Below are 15,056 nucleotides of genomic sequence, written 5' to 3'. Positions count from 1 at the left end.
CCAATTCTAGATGTTATCACACCTGTGGTCACTGCAGCAGCAGGTGAATCCACTTTGTCCAAAAGGGATCTATTCCATTCAATTGCAAATGATCTAGATAAGACAGAGAACTGCAGCACGGGGACATAGCCGAGTTGGTCAGGTTGAGTGGTGATGAGTTTGCTATTTGGATGAATAAAGAAAGTCAAAAGTGTGAAAGATAAAAAACAAAAGGAGGAAGTGTGAAAAGTGAATGGGCCAAATTGAGGTGCATATGAAGACGTATGCTTTCTTCCAATTCATTAAATCGGGCTAATATGAATCAGGTGAATTGAGTTCTGCTTTTGGAAACTGGGTTAAGAAGGGGTGCACCGTTCCTGGAGGTACTGCAATACCAGGTCAATGCGTGGAGTGGACAGAGCAAGCTCTTTTTCCATCTCCCTGTTCTAAAAATCCATTTAATATATGGTCCCCAGATAGGGGACGTATCAGATATTAAACTGATAAGAACAGATTTTTTTTTTTTTTTTTTTTTTTTTGATTTAACAGCATCTTTATTATCATGCACTACTCACAAAAAGGTAACAAACCGTGTACAGTGCCGCAGCCCCGTACACACAGAACTATACAATCCTTCTTACATAGCCATAGAGTACGACGCACTAAACTATACATCACACTCCTATGCTTATCCATAACACTCAAGCTGAAAGAAAAAGTTAGACAATAAATAACGACGAACCGGCGATTGGGGGATGGGGGTAGGGGAAAAGGGGGATAGGGTGGGGAAATCACAGGCCCGAAGCTTTATTGAAAGACGCACATAACGGGAAAAGGAGGGAGGGGGCATGGAAGAGGTCTAAACCTCCTCCTCGGCGCTGTCGTCCGGACTGTCCATGATGGAATAGTCTCTGAGCAGGCTGTGGATCAGCCTGCGGCAATCCTGGATAGACATCCTCTCCCTCTTCAAGATGAGCCGGTTCCTGGCGACCCAAATAGCGTCCTTAAAGCAGTTCATAAGGCGCCAAGCCTCCTGGATGGCTCCAACGGTGTGAGTCCCAGGGAAGAGTCCATAAAGTACGGAATGGTACGATAGGCTCCCTCTGGGGACGGAGTTCCTCAGGTCATCCTCCAGGGCAACCAACAGGCGCTGTGCGAAACGGCAGTCCCAAAAGGCGTGCAGCGATGTTTCCTCCACGAAGGGGCACCTTGGGCAGTACCGGGTTTTGCACAGGTTCCGGGCGTGCATGAATGACCGGACGGGCAGTCCGCCCTGTATCGCCATCCATGACAAGTCCTTGTGCCCGTTGGTCAATCCAGCCGATGACACGTTTGTCCAAACAGTCTCCAGTGTGTCGTGATGAAGTCCTGGAATGTTCTCCATTTCGTCCTTGGCTCTGATGAGTTTGTGGATAGTCTTTGGCTTCCACAAATCAGGCTTGAGTCCCTCCAGTTGGTGTTCCCTCACAAACCGAACCACGTCTCCGTAGAACCATGGCGCCGTCCAGTTGTAGGGGAAGGAGCTGTCCCACTTGTCCCAGCCTAACCGTCTCCAAAGGGGGAGCAGGAAGAAGCGAGACATGGACCCACCCGCGGAACCTCTCTTGACTCGCAGAGTTCGGCGAACGCAGTCACATACGAAGGAGGATCGCAGGAGGGTGGGGATATCGGGTACGCCCTTCCCACCCTTGCGAGGATCCTTGTACATGATGCTCCGCTTTACTCTGTCCATCTTGGATCCCCAGACAAAACGAAACACCGTCCTGGTAATGGCCCTGCACACGGTGGCAAGGGGGGGCCAGGCCTGGGCCGTGTACTGCAGCACGGGCAGTACCTCGTTACGCAGGACCAGTGCTTTGCCCTCACAGGTGAGGCGTCTGAGGCTCCACAGACCGATCCGTTGGGTGATCTTGGTCAAGCGTTCCTCCCAGGACTTGAGGGCTGCTCCTTCCTTCCCGAACCAGACTCCAAGAACCTTGATGAAATCCGGCTGGATGCTGAAAGGGAAGGGGGCGGAAGAGGCCGGCTGCCAGTCCCCGAAGAGCATGGCTTCCGACTTCCCGCAGTTGACTTTGGCTCCCGAAGCCCGTCCGAAGGTCTCACAGGTCTGGACGAGGGTGTCGACTGAGCGCCGGTCCGCGCAGAAGACGGTCACGTCGTCCATGTAGAGCGAGCACTTGACCTCGAAGCGTTCTGGTCCTGGTGCGGTGATCCCTCTGATCTCTCCATTCCGCCGGATAGCCTCTGCAAAGAGTTCTATAACACAAACAAAAAGAAGAGGTGACAGAGGACAGCCTTGTCTGACCCCTGAGAGGACCGGGAAGGGGTCAGTCTTCCAGCCGTTCACCAACACCGAGCTGTGAATATCAAAATACATTAGTTGGACATACAAGCAAAACATGTTACCCAAACCTAACCTGTGCAGAGCTTTGCCCAGGAACTCATGGGAAACACGGTCGAAGGCCTTTTCCTGATCCAACGAGATCAGGGCTGCGTGCACCCGGCGGGCTTTGATGTACTCGACCGTGTCCCGCATGAGAGCCAGGCTGTCTGCGATGCGACGTCCGGGGATGCCGCAGGTCTGATCCGGGTGGATGATCCGTCCGATAACAGTCTTCAATCTCGTTGCCATCGTCTTGGCCAGGATCTTGTAGTCGACGTTCAGAAGGGTGATGGGACGCCAATTCTTCAGGTCGCACCTCTCTCCTTTACGCTTGTACAGGATCGTGACCATTCCTTCCCTCAGAGATGGAGGCATTCTGCCCTCCACCACCATCTCCTCATACAGCCCTAACAGGTCCGGACAGATTAGGTCTCCCAGCACTACATAGAGCTCTGCTGGGAGGCCGTCACTGCCCGGTGTCCTGCCAGAACTAAAGGATTTGGCGGCCGAGAGCAGCTCGTCCACCGTCAGAGGAACATCCATGGCCGCCGCGTCTGCAGGGTCAAGATGGTTAGTGATACCTGACAGGAACTTATCGGCGGCCTCGGGGTCAGTAGTCTTGCGGGCGTAGAGTTCGCTGTAGAAGTCGCTGACGACCTTCATCACGTTCTCTTTCCCGCGTCGCATGTTTCCACTCTCGTCTCGTAGTTCATTCATGGGCGTGTGACCGGCGTGGAGTTTCCTGAAAAAGAACGAGTTACATTTCTCACCCTTCTCCAGGTTCTCCACTTTGGAACGGAAGACAATTCGCTCGGACTCCTCCTCGAAGTGCCTTTTCAGGCTCCTCTTAGTCTCCTCCAGCTCCTCTCTCACGTCCCAGCCGCATCGAAGAAGGTCCTGCAGGGAACGCAGCTCACGCTGGAGTCTCCTGAAGTCCCTCCTCTTCAGACACGCCTGTTGTTGACTCTTTGCCTGAAAGAAGAAACGGAACTCGAGTTTAACGTATTCCCACCAGTCAGAAACAGACTGGAAGCCCGCCTTGTAGGCCCGCCACGTGGAGTAGGCAGCTCTAAGCTCCTCCAGAATCTCACCCTTTTCCAGCAGAGAGCAGTTCAGCTTCCAGGAGCCCGGGCCAATGGGGAAGCCATGGCCCAGCACACCTTGAAAGTGAATGGCTCTGTGGTCAGAGAAGAAGCAGGGGACCATCGAGTGCCCACTCCGCCCAACCGCCCGAGAGGTAAACACAAAGTCAATCCTGGAACGCAGCGAGCCATCGGATCGGCACCATGAATAGTTCACGGATCCGTGTCCGATGGAGCCAACCACGTCCACAAGAGAGGCTTCGGTCACCATCTCAATGAGCAGTTTGGATGTGACGTCCAACTTGGCAGCCGTTCCAGAACTGCGTCCATCCTCCTCAATCGGGCAGTTGAAATCCCCGGCCATCACTACCGTCCTGGCGGTAGCGAGCTGAGGGCGCAGGGCTTGGAGGAGCTCCAGTCGATCGCTCTTCACAGGAGAAGCATACACATTGATGAACCTGACAGGTTCTCCCGCCCAGGTGCCATCCACGAGCAGTAACCTGCCGCAGACGATTTCCTGAACAGAGTCCAATGTGAAGGCGCTTCCCCTGATCAGCACGGCGACCCCCGCGGACCTACAGTCGCCCCCGCCAGACCAGTAGGATGGGCCATGGGTCCACTCCCTGGCCAGATGGTTGAAGGACCTAGAGGAGGGAAGGGAGCATTCCTGCAGGAAAAATACATCACTAGACTGAGTGTTAAGGAACGCAAAAATTGTCTGTCGTCGGAACTTGTCTCTGATGCTCCTAACATTAATGGAAAAGATGTTAATGTTAGCAGTCATTGGAGGAAAGAGAAAGTTAGAGCAGGCGGTGTGCCTTAGTTACCACTCCGGTCGGGCGGTTCTTCCTCTTTGGCACCTGCTGGTAAGGGTATCTCCAGCAGACCCTCTTCTGCTAGCTGATCAAGCAGGGATGGTGCCTCAGTGGCTTCCGACTCCTCCATTTCTTCTTCGGCCACAAGGGACTCCACCATCTGCTCCAACACGTCCGGTTCTGGGAGGAGGCCATCCTCCTCTTCCTGGGGTGGATTGGGGTCCACAATGAACAGCTTGGAAGGTTCTGCGACAGGACTATCTTCCACCTTCCTTTTCCTTTGGCCTGTACCTGAGGAGACAAGAGCTGGAAAATCCTCCTCGGTGAAAAGTGCAAGAGTGCTGAGGCCCTCTGCTCTCATGGTCTGGGGAGGGAGAGTGGGCTTTGGGGGGGGGGTGAGGAGACCAACTGAGGAGTAGGGAAATGAGGTGGAGGTGGTGGAATCCTCAGTAGGGTTGGCCGGGGGGGGAGGGGTTTGGACAGGGGTGACAGGGGGGGGGACCAGGGAGGGGGCAACAGTTTTCTTACCCTTCTTTTCCCTGGACTCCGTGGCTGCTGGGGCATCGGCTGGAGCCACGGTCGCTGGGTTCTTGGCCGCCTTGTCCTTGGCCTCTGTGGCCTTGGTCGTAGCTGCCTTGGTCGACGAAGCTGTGACTACCCGATACTGGGTCGCCGCGGCAACCCTTGCCCAGGATTTCTCCCGCTGTGGGCAGTCCTTGTAAAGGTGGTCCGCCTGTCCACATAGGTTGCAAGTCTTCTTCTTTGGGCAGTCCTTGGAGCTGTGTCCTGTCACCCGGCAAACCCTGCAGGCGTCCTCCTTGCAGGTCTTCATCGAATGCCCTTTCCCGCCACATTTCCTGCAGTTGTGTGGCATGTCCGGGTAGTAGATGAGACCAAAGGAGTTTCCCAGAGAGAATGTCGGGGGCAGGTGCTGGAGACCATCCTCGGATGCTGGTTCCCTGTAGAGTCGAACGGTTACTGACCACTTACCCGTCCAGAATCCGTTGCCGTTAAGGATGTGGGATGGCTCCCTCACCACTGTGCAGAGACGTCCCAGGAACGTGGAGATGTCTCTTCCTGGGGTGTGCGGGTTCCGCATGGAGACCGTGATCCTCTTCTCATCCCTCTGTATAGGACAGGATCCTAAAAAAGAATGAAAAGGGGAGTCCGGCATCGCTGCGTTCATCGCCTCCCAGTATCTCCTGCAGGCATTCACCGTGGCAAAGGTTACCAGAAAAATGCCAGTCATGAAGGTCTGGACACTCAGGGTTTCCGCCCTGGAGAAGCCCTGATCCAGAATCATCTTCTTGCAGAACACGTCGCTGGACATGTCCGGCAACCTACCATCCACCGCCTTCAGCTTCAGGGCGACCGTCTGCCGCATCCAAGGCTCCAGGGTTGGAGCCTTTTCAGGCGGCGTCCGGGCTCCCTCCGGCTGGCTGGCGTCGGAGGTAGGGGCCTCTTGGGCCGAAGAAGCCTCTGGATGAGCCTTCCTGGAGGTCCCTGGGTCCTGAGCCTTCTTGGCTGCCTTCTCTGGCTTGCTTGCCATGGCTGGTTCCTGCTTGAGTTCCCGGAGCTGGATCTTGGATTCTTCTCCGGGTGTCTTCTCCCGCTGTGTTCCTCCTCAAAGTTCCTCTGGTCTCCCCAAGTCTTCTCCGAGCCTTCGTCTTCTTGCTTCTTTCTGCCAAGCTCTTCTTCCGTCCGATCTCCCTCTTTCGGTCTCGGCTGGGCTTCGGAGCTTGTCTCCCTGATCGTATCTCGTCAAGTGTAGCTAGCTCAGTTTGTTCTGATAAGAACAGATACTACACTTGATCTTAGCCAAAAGGCCGAGAAGCGATAACCAGAATTGGTTTGGGCCTCGAGTGGCACCCTGGCCTATGCCGGACACATCTTAGGGAGAGAGAGCGAGAGGGAGACAAACCCACGCCTACACAAGACATTTTGTCACCCAAGCCAACCCTTGAAAAGGCTGCTTTGCAGAGCCAAAACAAGAAGAATGGTGCGTTTTGCAGCCGCCGCCCACTGCAATGAATCTGAATAACTCCTCCTTTAGGGCGCAAGCAACTCCCCTCCCCCTTGCAGTCTTTCCAATTCACGATACAAAAAGACGGACAGGACAGGTTGCCTGACTTTCCGTCACTGCCACCCTTTGCCATCCTTACCCGTAGAAAGCCCTTTCATCATCCCCAAACCCTAATCTTTTCCCTTTCCTTCCCAGCCCCCAAACCCTGCCCTCTGTACCTTTCTCACCACCCGCTTCCCTTCTCCTGTCATCCCCCTACCACCCGGGAAAAAAAGAGATTGCCCCCTCCTTCCACTAGCCCACCCTCCCACCCAAAGAACAACTTCTTCTGCGCAGCTTGTTTTCTAGGCAGCAGCGCTATTGTGATGTCATCGGGGGGCATTGTGACAAGCCGCCAGTGTTCCGTCTCTTCATGTTGTGCACAGTTCAAACGGAAAATACATCAACAGGCAGACTACAGAAAAGCTTACTATCAAAGGTTAGAGGGGGGCTTTCTCAGAGGGCTTTTTACAGTTTTTCTATTCCCAATTAGCCGTTTAAGTGTACTTATTGAAAGTAGTAATTCTTTCATAGGCCGCCCTTTCTTAGTATTTGACGTTCCTTATATTGCGGTATGAGGCTTCGCAGTAGGTTGCAAACATTCATCACCCATGACTGTCCCCAATTGAGCTCAGAAGCTCAATGTCTATCATGACCTCTCTTTTAGAATGTCCAAGAGCAAGCAAACTATTCCTCCAGGAGAGGGCGCCAACAGACTACTAAAGAGATCATCATTACTCAAAGAAAACCCCAAAAACCAATGCATGATAGGAATAAACAGGTAACTTTCTTTGGAGTGGAAGCGGAGAGATCGCACCAGATGCCAATTCTAGATGTTATCACACCTGTGGTCACTGCAGCAGCAGGTGAATCCACTTTGTCCAAAAGGGATCTATTCCATTCAATTGCAAATGATCTAGATAAGACAGAGAACTGCAGCACGGGGACATAGCCGAGTTGGTCAGGTTGAGTGGTGATGAGTTTGCTATTTGGATGAATAAAGAAAGTCAAAAGTGTGAAAGATAAAAAACAAAAGGAGGAAGTGTGAAAAGTGAATGGGCCAAATTGAGGTGCATATGAAGACGTATGCTTTCTTCCAATTCATTAAATCGGGCTAATATGAATCAGGTGAATTGAGTTCTGCTTTTGGAAACTGGGTTAAGAAGGGGTGCACCGTTCCTGGAGGTACTGCAATACCAGGTCAATGCGTGGAGTGGACAGAGCAAGCTCTTTTTCCATCTCCCTGTTCTAAAAATCCATTTAATATATGGTCCCCAGATAGGGGACGTATCAGATATTAAACTGATAAGAACAGATTTTTTTTTTTTTTTTTTTTTTTTTTTTTTTTTTTGATTTAACAGCATCTTTATTATCATGCACTACTCACAAAAAGGTAACAAACCGTGTACAGTGCCGCAGCCCCGTACACACAGAACTATACAATCCTTCTTACATAGCCATAGAGTACGACGCACTAAACTATACATCACACTCCTATGCTTATCCATAACACTCAAGCTGAAAGAAAAAGTTAGACAATAAATAACGACGAACCGGCGATTGGGGGATGGGGGTAGGGGAAAAGGGGGATAGGGTGGGGAAATCACAGGCCCGAAGCTTTATTGAAAGACGCACATAACGGGAAAAGGAGGGAGGGGGCATGGAAGAGGTCTAAACCTCCTCCTCGGCGCTGTCGTCCGGACTGTCCATGATGGAATAGTCTCTGAGCAGGCTGTGGATCAGCCTGCGGCAATCCTGGATAGACATCCTCTCCCTCTTCAAGATGAGCCGGTTCCTGGCGACCCAAATAGCGTCCTTAAAGCAGTTCATAAGGCGCCAAGCCTCCTGGATGGCTCCAACGGTGTGAGTCCCAGGGAAGAGTCCATAAAGTACGGAATGGTACGATAGGCTCCCTCTGGGGACGGAGTTCCTCAGGTCATCCTCCAGGGCAACCAACAGGCGCTGTGCGAAACGGCAGTCCCAAAAGGCGTGCAGCGATGTTTCCTCCACGAAGGGGCACCTTGGGCAGTACCGGGTTTTGCACAGGTTCCGGGCGTGCATGAATGACCGGACGGGCAGTCCGCCCTGTATCGCCATCCATGACAAGTCCTTGTGCCCGTTGGTCAATCCAGCCGATGACACGTTTGTCCAAACAGTCTCCAGTGTGTCGTGATGAAGTCCTGGAATGTTCTCCATTTCGTCCTTGGCTCTGATGAGTTTGTGGATAGTCTTTGGCTTCCACAAATCAGGCTTGAGTCCCTCCAGTTGGTGTTCCCTCACAAACCGAACCACGTCTCCGTAGAACCATGGCGCCGTCCAGTTGTAGGGGAAGGAGCTGTCCCACTTGTCCCAGCCTAACCGTCTCCAAAGGGGGAGCAGGAAGAAGCGAGACATGGACCCACCCGCGGAACCTCTCTTGACTCGCAGAGTTCGGCGAACGCAGTCACATACGAAGGAGGATCGCAGGAGGGTGGGGATATCGGGTACGCCCTTCCCACCCTTGCGAGGATCCTTGTACATGATGCTCCGCTTTACTCTGTCCATCTTGGATCCCCAGACAAAACGAAACACCGTCCTGGTAATGGCCCTGCACACGGTGGCAAGGGGGGGCCAGGCCTGGGCCGTGTACTGCAGCACGGGCAGTACCTCGTTACGCAGGACCAGTGCTTTGCCCTCACAGGTGAGGCGTCTGAGGCTCCACAGACCGATCCGTTGGGTGATCTTGGTCAAGCGTTCCTCCCAGGACTTGAGGGCTGCTCCTTCCTTCCCGAACCAGACTCCAAGAACCTTGATGAAATCCGGCTGGATGCTGAAAGGGAAGGGGGCGGAAGAGGCCGGCTGCCAGTCCCCGAAGAGCATGGCTTCCGACTTCCCGCAGTTGACTTTGGCTCCCGAAGCCCGTCCGAAGGTCTCACAGGTCTGGACGAGGGTGTCGACTGAGCGCCGGTCCGCGCAGAAGACGGTCACGTCGTCCATGTAGAGCGAGCACTTGACCTCGAAGCGTTCTGGTCCTGGTGCGGTGATCCCTCTGATCTCTCCATTCCGCCGGATAGCCTCTGCAAAGAGTTCTATAACACAAACAAAAAGAAGAGGTGACAGAGGACAGCCTTGTCTGACCCCTGAGAGGACCGGGAAGGGGTCAGTCTTCCAGCCGTTCACCAACACCGAGCTGTGAATATCAAAATACATTAGTTGGACATACAAGCAAAACATGTTACCCAAACCTAACCTGTGCAGAGCTTTGCCCAGGAACTCATGGGAAACACGGTCGAAGGCCTTTTCCTGATCCAACGAGATCAGGGCTGCGTGCACCCGGCGGGCTTTGATGTACTCGACCGTGTCCCGCATGAGAGCCAGGCTGTCTGCGATGCGACGTCCGGGGATGCCGCAGGTCTGATCCGGGTGGATGATCCGTCCGATAACAGTCTTCAATCTCGTTGCCATCGTCTTGGCCAGGATCTTGTAGTCGACGTTCAGAAGGGTGATGGGACGCCAATTCTTCAGGTCGCACCTCTCTCCTTTACGCTTGTACAGGATCGTGACCATTCCTTCCCTCAGAGATGGAGGCATTCTGCCCTCCACCACCATCTCCTCATACAGCCCTAACAGGTCCGGACAGATTAGGTCTCCCAGCACTACATAGAGCTCTGCTGGGAGGCCGTCACTGCCCGGTGTCCTGCCAGAACTAAAGGATTTGGCGGCCGAGAGCAGCTCGTCCACCGTCAGAGGAACATCCATGGCCGCCGCGTCTGCAGGGTCAAGATGGTTAGTGATACCTGACAGGAACTTATCGGCGGCCTCGGGGTCAGTAGTCTTGCGGGCGTAGAGTTCGCTGTAGAAGTCGCTGACGACCTTCATCACGTTCTCTTTCCCGCGTCGCATGTTTCCACTCTCGTCTCGTAGTTCATTCATGGGCGTGTGACCGGCGTGGAGTTTCCTGAAAAAGAACGAGTTACATTTCTCACCCTTCTCCAGGTTCTCCACTTTGGAACGGAAGACAATTCGCTCGGACTCCTCCTCGAAGTGCCTTTTCAGGCTCCTCTTAGTCTCCTCCAGCTCCTCTCTCACGTCCCAGCCGCATCGAAGAAGGTCCTGCAGGGAACGCAGCTCACGCTGGAGTCTCCTGAAGTCCCTCCTCTTCAGACACGCCTGTTGTTGACTCTTTGCCTGAAAGAAGAAACGGAACTCGAGTTTAACGTATTCCCACCAGTCAGAAACAGACTGGAAGCCCGCCTTGTAGGCCCGCCACGTGGAGTAGGCAGCTCTAAGCTCCTCCAGAATCTCACCCTTTTCCAGCAGAGAGCAGTTCAGCTTCCAGGAGCCCGGGCCAATGGGGAAGCCATGGCCCAGCACACCTTGAAAGTGAATGGCTCTGTGGTCAGAGAAGAAGCAGGGGACCATCGAGTGCCCACTCCGCCCAACCGCCCGAGAGGTAAACACAAAGTCAATCCTGGAACGCAGCGAGCCATCGGATCGGCACCATGAATAGTTCACGGATCCGTGTCCGATGGAGCCAACCACGTCCACAAGAGAGGCTTCGGTCACCATCTCAATGAGCAGTTTGGATGTGACGTCCAACTTGGCAGCCGTTCCAGAACTGCGTCCATCCTCCTCAATCGGGCAGTTGAAATCCCCGGCCATCACTACCGTCCTGGCGGTAGCGAGCTGAGGGCGCAGGGCTTGGAGGAGCTCCAGTCGATCGCTCTTCACAGGAGAAGCATACACATTGATGAACCTGACAGGTTCTCCCGCCCAGGTGCCATCCACGAGCAGTAACCTGCCGCAGACGATTTCCTGAACAGAGTCCAATGTGAAGGCGCTTCCCCTGATCAGCACGGCGACCCCTGCGGACCTACAGTCGCCCCCGCCAGACCAGTAGGATGGGCCATGGGTCCACTCCCTGGCCAGATGGTTGAAGGACCTAGAGGAGGGAAGGGAGCATTCCTGCAGGAAAAATACATCACTAGACTGAGTGTTAAGGAACGCAAAAATTGTCTGTCGTCGGAACTTGTCTCTGATGCTCCTAACATTAATGGAAAAGATGTTAATGTTAGCAGTCATTGGAGGAAAGAGAAAGTTAGAGCAGGCGGTGTGCCTTAGTTACCACTCCGGTCGGGCGGTTCTTCCTCTTTGGCACCTGCTGGTAAGGGTATCTCCAGCAGACCCTCTTCTGCTAGCTGATCAAGCAGGGATGGTGCCTCAGTGGCTTCCGACTCCTCCATTTCTTCTTCGGCCACAAGGGACTCCACCATCTGCTCCAACACGTCCGGTTCTGGGAGGAGGCCATCCTCCTCTTCCTGGGGTGGATTGGGGTCCACAATGAACAGCTTGGAAGGTTCTGCGACAGGACTATCTTCCACCTTCCTTTTCCTTTGGCCTGTACCTGAGGAGACAAGAGCTGGAAAATCCTCCTCGGTGAAAAGTGCAAGAGTGCTGAGGCCCTCTGCTCTCATGGTCTGGGGAGGGAGAGTGGGCTTTGGGGGGGGGGTGAGGAGACCAACTGAGGAGTAGGGAAATGAGGTGGAGGTGGTGGAATGCTCAGTAGGGTTGGCCGGGGGGGGAGGGGTTTGGACAGGGGTGACAGGGGGGGGGACCAGGGAGGGGGCAACAGTTTTCTTACCCTTCTTTTCCCTGGACTCCGTGGCTGCTGGGGCATCGGCTGGAGCCACGGTCGCTGGGTTCTTGGCCGCCTTGTCCTTGGCCTCTGTGGCCTTGGTCGTAGCTGCCTTGGTCGACGAAGCTGTGACTACCCGATACTGGGTCGCCGCGGCAACCCTTGCCCAGGATTTCTCCCGCTGTGGGCAGTCCTTGTAAAGGTGGTCCGCCTGTCCACATAGGTTGCAAGTCTTCTTCTTTGGGCAGTCCTTGGAGCTGTGTCCTGTCACCCGGCAAACCCTGCAGGCGTCCTCCTTGCAGGTCTTCATCGAATGCCCTTTCCCGCCACATTTCCTGCAGTTGTGTGGCATGTCCGGGTAGTAGATGAGACCAAAGGAGTTTCCCAGAGAGAATGTCGGGGGCAGGTGCTGGAGACCATCCTCGGATGCTGGTTCCCTGTAGAGTCGAACGGTTACTGACCACTTACCCGTCCAGAATCCGTTGCCGTTAAGGATGTGGGATGGCTCCCTCACCACTGTGCAGAGACGTCCCAGGAACGTGGAGATGTCTCTTCCTGGGGTGTGCGGGTTCCGCATGGAGACCGTGATCCTCTTCTCATCCCTCTGTATAGGACAGGATCCTAAAAAAGAATGAAAAGGGGAGTCCGGCATCGCTGCGTTCATCGCCTCCCAGTATCTCCTGCAGGCATTCACCGTGGCAAAGGTTACCAGAAAAATGCCAGTCATGAAGGTCTGGACACTCAGGGTTTCCGCCCTGGAGAAGCCCTGATCCAGAATCATCTTCTTGCAGAACACGTCGCTGGACATGTCCGGCAACCTACCATCCACCGCCTTCAGCTTCAGGGCGACCGTCTGCCGCATCCAAGGCTCCAGGGTTGGAGCCTTTTCAGGCGGCGTCCGGGCTCCCTCCGGCTGGCTGGCGTCGGAGGTAGGGGCCTCTTGGGCCGAAGAAGCCTCTGGATGAGCCTTCCTGGAGGTCCCTGGGTCCTGAGCCTTCTTGGCTGCCTTCTCTGGCTTGCTTGCCATGGCTGGTTCCTGCTTGAGTTCCCGGAGCTGGATCTTGGATTCTTCTCCGGGTGTCTTCTCCCGCTGTGTTCCTCCTCAAAGTTCCTCTGGTCTCCCCAAGTCTTCTCCGAGCCTTCGTCTTCTTGCTTCTTTCTGCCAAGCTCTTCTTCCGTCCGATCTCCCTCTTTCGGTCTCGGCTGGGCTTCGGAGCTTGTCTCCCTGATCGTATCTCGTCAAGTGTAGCTAGCTCAGTTTGTTCTGATAAGAACAGATACTACACTTGATCTTAGCCAAAAGGCCGAGAAGCGATAACCAGAATTGGTTTGGGCCTCGAGTGGCACCCTGGCCTATGCCGGACACATCTTAGGGAGAGAGAGCGAGAGGGAGACAAACCCACGCCTACACAAGACATTTTGTCACCCAAGCCAACCCTTGAAAAGGCTGCTTTGCAGAGCCAAAACAAGAAGAATGGTGCGTTTTGCAGCCGCCGCCCACTGCAATGAATCTGAATAACTCCTCCTTTAGGGCGCAAGCAACTCCCCTCCCCCTTGCAGTCTTTCCAATTCACGATACAAAAAGACGGACAGGACAGGTTGCCTGACTTTCCGTCACTGCCACCCTTTGCCATCCTTACCCGTAGAAAGCCCTTTCATCATCCCCAAACCCTAATCTTTTCCCTTTCCTTCCCAGCCCCCAAACCCTGCCCTCTGTACCTTTCTCACCACCCGCTTCCCTTCTCCTGTCATCCCCCTACCACCCGGGAAAAAAAGAGATTGCCCCCTCCTTCCACTAGCCCACCCTCCCACCCAAAGAACAACTTCTTCTGCGCAGCTTGTTTTCTAGGCAGCAGCGCTATTGTGATGTCATCGGGGGGCATTGTGACAAGCCGCCAGTGTTCCGTCTCTTCATGTTGTGCACAGTTCAAACGGAAAATACATCAACAGGCAGACTACAGAAAAGCTTACTATCAAAGGTTAGAGGGGGGCTTTCTCAGAGGGCTTTTTACAGTTTTTCTATTCCCAATTAGCCGTTTAAGTGTACTTATTGAAAGTAGTAATTCTTTCATAGGCCGCCCTTTCTTAGTATTTGACGTTCCTTATATTGCGGTATGAGGCTTCGCAGTAGGTTGCAAACATTCATCACCCATGACTGTCCCCAATTGAGCTCAGAAGCTCAATGTCTATCATGACCTCTCTTTTAGAATGTCCAAGAGCAAGCAAACTATTCCTCCAGGAGAGGGCGCCAACAGACTACTAAAGAGATCATCATTACTCAAAGAAAACCCCAAAAACCAATGCATGATAGGAATAAACAGGTAACTTTCTTTGGAGTGGAAGCGGAGAGATCGCACCAGATGCCAATTCTAGATGTTATCACACCTGTGGTCACTGCAGCAGCAGGTGAATCCACTTTGTCCAAAAGGGATCTATTCCATTCAATTGCAAATGATCTAGATAAGACAGAGAACTGCAGCACGGGGACATAGCCGAGTTGGTCAGGTTGAGTGGTGATGAGTTTGCTATTTGGATGAATAAAGAAAGTCAAAAGTGTGAAAGATAAAAAACAAAAGGAGGAAGTGTGAAAAGTGAATGGGCCAAATTGAGGTGCATATGAAGACGTATGCTTTCTTCCAATTCATTAAATCGGGCTAATATGAATCAGGTGAATTGAGTTCTGCTTTTGGAAACTGGGTTAAGAAGGGGTGCACCGTTCCTGGAGGTACTGCAATACCAGGTCAATGCGTGGAGTGGACAGAGCAAGCTCTTTTTCCATCTCCCTGTTCTAAAAATCCATTTAATATATGGTCCCCAGATAGGGGACGTATCAGATATTAAACTGATAAGAACAGATACTACACTTGATCTTAGCCAAAAGGCCGAGAAGCGATAACCAGAATTGGTTTGGGCCTCGAGTGGCACCCTGGCCTATGCCGGACACATCTTAGGGAGAGAGAGCGAGAGGGAGACAAACCCACGCCTACACAAGACATTTTGTCACCCAAGCCAACCCTTGAAAAGGCTGCTTTGCAGAGCCAAAACAAGAAGAATGGTGCGTTTTGCAGCCGCCGCCCACTGCAATGAATCTGAATAACTCCTCCTTTAGGGCGCAAGCAAC

At 53.4% G+C, this 15,056-nt stretch overlaps 1 non-coding gene and 4 pseudogenes across 1 annotated transcript; all 5 read right to left on the bottom strand.

Moving 5' to 3' along the window:
* Positions 1-340: 340 nt before the first annotated feature.
* On the bottom strand, positions 341-564 carry LOC142279063 (U2 spliceosomal RNA; annotated as a pseudogene).
* Positions 565-5,993: 5,429 nt separating this feature from the next.
* Positions 5,994-6,097, bottom strand: LOC142279066 (U2 spliceosomal RNA; annotated as a pseudogene).
* A 1,387-nt stretch (positions 6,098-7,484) lies between these two features.
* LOC142279064 (U2 spliceosomal RNA) lies at positions 7,485-7,718 on the bottom strand (annotated as a pseudogene).
* A 5,429-nt stretch (positions 7,719-13,147) lies between these two features.
* Positions 13,148-13,251, bottom strand: LOC142279065 (U2 spliceosomal RNA; annotated as a pseudogene).
* A 1,387-nt stretch (positions 13,252-14,638) lies between these two features.
* Positions 14,639-14,829, bottom strand: LOC142279048 (U2 spliceosomal RNA). Its single transcript, XR_012741797.1, has one exon. It is a non-coding gene; the product is annotated as a U2 spliceosomal RNA (small nuclear RNA).
* Between the last annotated feature and the right edge of the window lie 227 nt (positions 14,830-15,056).

Source organism: Anomaloglossus baeobatrachus, unplaced genomic scaffold (assembly GCF_048569485.1).
Source record: "Anomaloglossus baeobatrachus isolate aAnoBae1 unplaced genomic scaffold, aAnoBae1.hap1 Scaffold_4205, whole genome shotgun sequence".
Classification (NCBI taxonomy): Eukaryota; Metazoa; Chordata; class Amphibia; order Anura; family Aromobatidae; genus Anomaloglossus; species Anomaloglossus baeobatrachus.
This window is presented reverse-complemented; position numbering and strand designations above follow the sequence as displayed.